General features: G+C 35.8%; 1 long non-coding RNA gene across 1 annotated transcript; it reads right to left on the bottom strand.

Annotated features, from left to right (window-relative positions):
* Positions 1-464: 464 nt before the first annotated feature.
* LOC114040590 lies at positions 465-3838 on the bottom strand. Its single transcript, XR_003568797.1, has 3 exons — positions 3749-3838; positions 2486-2550; positions 465-961 (listed from the first exon to the last, which is right to left on the bottom strand). It is a non-coding gene; the product is annotated as an uncharacterized LOC114040590 (long non-coding RNA).
* Positions 3839-4300: the final 462 nt, after the last annotated feature.

Raw genomic sequence — 4300 nt, 5'->3', positions numbered from 1 at the left:
TCTGAATTTATTAAAGATAAATTAAGAGGTGATATTAACATTTCAAAAGTTTCACTTTAATGACCAAGTGTGGGCCCAAAGAAGAGATACAAAAAGTTACCTCACTCATTCTGCTTCTTTGCAAAGGCAGAGGGGCTATAGGTGTGGTACAACGCACACAATGTTAGACATTTTTGATAACCTGGTCAGTTTTTACTGAACTATCTTTTTTTTTCTTTTTTAAGTTCTTTGTTATAAGAGATGACTTTCTGGGTGGGGGAAGGAGAAGAGGTACAATGAGAAATGTAAGTGATATATAACTAAAGGATATCAATTAAAAAACTTTTTAAACACTTCAAGTGGGATACCTTAAAACAAAATATTTTAAGAATATTTAAGTATTATACAGAAGATCCATTTATTCAAAGAGAGGCTGGGAAACCTATGTTTAAATTTGAAGCTGAGTATTAGGAATCAATGCCATGTAAATATCAGTGAGAAATGCAAAAAGCATCACTGTAACAACATTAACGGTAGCAAGTGAGAGGAAGGAGAAACAAAAAGATTTCATTTTTTAAAAAATCAACTTAAATGTAACTTTTCAGTAACATCTCTACTATGCCAGGGGGATATATCTAGCCTGGTACTTTGCACATAGTAGGTACTTAATAAATGGTTACTGATTCAGTTTGTCTTAGATGATAAAAAGTGATAAATGATGGCTGAAATTGACTATATTATCAACTGCTTATAATGTCCATACTTACAGTTGGACACATCTTTTTAAACAGATCAACCCACCATGAAGTGATAATGGTTTTTCTTTTAAGAATCCACCTCCACTTCTAACCCAGAATTGTAAGTAAAGAATGCTTCTTCTGATATCACAATTATTAACAGTCAGCAAGGTGATAAAGTCTTTTATGTCTGTTCTTAAATTTTCGGCCAAACAGAGTGTCTGTAGATAGCTGGCAACATTGAGCTATAAAGTGGAAAAGAAACATATAGAAAAGATTTTTCAATTAAATAGTTTCTAAAAAAAAGTTTTTTCTAAAAAAATAGCAATATCAGAAATGCTTACTATCCTAAGAGTAAAACTGAATTTGTGAGTTTTCCTAAAACTCAAAATATCCCCAAAGTTCTTTCAAGTAAAGAAATTGCTTTAGAAGTAAATATTCAGGAATGTGGTTTTATAATTAAAAGCATATGACACCCTAAAGAAGAGATATGACAAGGCAGCTCCCTGAAAACAGAAGCAAGGTCAAAAGGAATCACACACAAGCAGAACAACCTTGAAAGTTACAAGCTGAATTTGTTATATACTTAAAAAGGAAAGCCAACTCAACATAAGAGATTCCAGTTTCAGGTACAATGCTTTCCTTTTCCACACAGCATATGGAAACACTCATTTTATTGGGTATTCATAATGAATTTGAAAAGGTGCATCCCTGCCTGCCCACACACTCCTTTACAGAGGTGGGAAATTAAGGGTATGAACAATGCAAATATGGTTAGACTTTTTTGATATCTTGTTTAGTTTTACTAAACTGTTTTTTTCACCATTCTTTTTAAATTTAAATTTAAAAATTAAATTTTATAAAGGATGATTCTATCAGAAGGAGAGGGTAATACACATTAAGAAATACAGGTGATATAAAAACAAAAGATATCAATAAAATTTATTAAAAAAAAAAGCAAATATGGCTATACATTACTGAAGCAAGGAAACTTTCCTCATTTTTTGTAGGAGAGAGTCAACATGAATCTGACCCCCTACAGAACTCCTAAAAAAAAAACCCTCCTAAATACACAAAGTTTCCATTTATATATTTAAAACCATACAAAACTAATTAAGAGAATCCTTTTAATCCTGATTAGAGCTCCACAGTAAAATAAATGAATTTGCAAAATTTTACAAGGCTCAGTTAATATATTTTATTTACTAAGGGCTCTAAGCAAGGTAATTATGATCAAACAATCTCGTCTAAAAAATTTGAATTTTGTTGAATTGAATGTTTTTGTTTGTGGACAGGAAGTTCAGAAATTTTTAAAAATCTAATTTCTATCACTGATCATACATCTTTTTGTACAATATACCAATCATCCTTTTGAATCTATTTTAAAACACAATACTATATGAAAAGAACAGTTTGTAAGCTGAGTATCTGGATGGGGGAGGAGCCTCTCCCCTCCCCCCAGTATCACCTAAAGCTTTCAGGTCAATATTCATCAAGTAGGAAGCCCCTACACAAATAATAAATGCAATTTCCTTTAACCCACAAGCATGCAGAAGGCAAAACATTACTGGAAAGAAGTGTCCTGAATTTTATGGAAATGCTGGTGTCATTTTAAATTCATGCAACCAAAAAGACCTTTTGCTTTTTGGTGGACCAGACCATTGCCAGCATCACTTCCAGTTCTGACATTTTCTGATATCCTACTATATATAATATGCCATGTTTACACTAGCATGCAAACCTTATGATTTAAAAAATACAACACGTACCAAGGAGGGAGTTTTGAAGTTGATTTCCTCAAAGCATCCATCAAATGTTAAACTAAATGTTGGATCTGCAAAAATAAAGTTCTTAAATTAAGTTATCAATAAATTGGATATAGGTAGAGATAGTCAGCTTATCAAATGTGCAGAGGACACAGAGCTGGGTGAGAAGGACCATCAGGCTAGAATATTGGGCTGAAACCAGTAAGCTTACATTTATCCTTAGTAAGTTTCAAGTCTACATCTGGGTTCCAACATTTAACTTCACAAATGTAATATGGGGGATACATGAATAGACAGTTCATCTAAAAAAGACCTGGGGATTTTGTCAATCAAAAGTGTGCTCAGGCAACCACAAGTAAATGCATGAAGAGAGGACTCATGACCAAGAAGAGAGAGCAGACACTCTCATGGCCTTGCTATGCTAGTGTTCCAGACCCTCTCTGGAATGCTGTGTTCACTTCTGGGTGCTCCATTTTTAGGAAGGCAGAGATAAGCTTGAAGTGACCAGTGTGGTAAATTAAAGGACTTGAGGTCTTGCCATGTGAAAGTCAGCTGAAGGAAGAGGAGGGCTTTCCCCTGGAGCAGAGAACTCCTGGGTCAGGATGGGAGGTGGGGCACAGGAAGAGGGATTAGCTTTGTTCTGCTTGGCCTCTAAGCTGCTGTGGTGAGGATCCTGGTCCACATGCAGGTTGGATGAAAGACATTCTAATTAGGAGATTCTTCCGAGTTCTAAAACAGCAGCACAGGCACTGGTCCTTTCAGGATGTACTTTCGTCATTAAAATACAATCTTTTCAGGAACTGAAATGCTCTTCATGACTTTACTAGTTAAATCACTGGCAACTATTAATAATAACACTGGTTACCTATATATTGCTCTAAAGTTTACAAAAAGCTTCCCATATATTATCTCATTGGATCCTCCCAACAGGGAAGTCAAGCAGGGCATGTATCGTTGCTTCATAGATATAAAAGTGAGATTTACTCAAAGCCACGCTGCTAATAACTAGACAGCCCAGGCTCTCATGGCTCCCAATCACAGGCTCTTTCCAGTTTTACCCCAACAACTCCACTCCCCGGCCTGACTTTTCACAACTAGAAATGTAGTAGAAAGAACACCAGATACAGATCCATGAATACATTAAAGGGGAAAAAAAATCCCACTAAGCAATTAACTTCAGGATAGATTTCCTAACTGAAAAGAAGTGCATTGCCAGAATATTTTAAATCAACATAAACAAATTTTGCACAAGTCAGTTTTACCTACCACTTGTAGTAAGAATCACAGGCCTCTTGGTTGTTGCCATGAATGTCTTGATTGCATTTAGAAATCCAGCATCTTCATCAAATATCACATCAACCTACGAGACATGTGCTGCTGTGAATGCCAAGTCCAAGGACGAGGGGATGACAGTTATTTTATAAACAGTCACATACCTGGGTTGATCCAAATGATCTCTATCAGCCTATACTGTAAAAGGCCTTTTCTAAGTTATACAGTAAAAGTATAAGCAAATTATTCTATATTAAACTAAGAAAATGAAAAGCCTTCTAAGTAAAAAGTTTAGGCTCATTCAGAATACTTTCAAGCAGTAGGGGGCAGCTAGGTGGCATAGTGGATAGAGCGCCAGGCCTAGAGTCAAGAGACCCGAGTTCAAATGTGGCCTCACACACTTACTAGCTGTGTGACTCTGGGCAAGTCACCTAATCCCAAATGTCTCCCCCCCCCCCCCCCAAAAAAAATCCTTCCAACCCCCCCGAACTAAGATACCGATTGATGATATTCCAACTCCATAAACGTTCATTAAGTGTCAGACAT

The sequence above is a fragment of the Vombatus ursinus genome, unplaced genomic scaffold, assembly GCF_900497805.2.
Source record: "Vombatus ursinus unplaced genomic scaffold, bare-nosed wombat genome assembly UNPS02013710.1, whole genome shotgun sequence".
Classification (NCBI taxonomy): domain Eukaryota; kingdom Metazoa; phylum Chordata; class Mammalia; order Diprotodontia; family Vombatidae; genus Vombatus; species Vombatus ursinus.
This window is presented reverse-complemented; position numbering and strand designations above follow the sequence as displayed.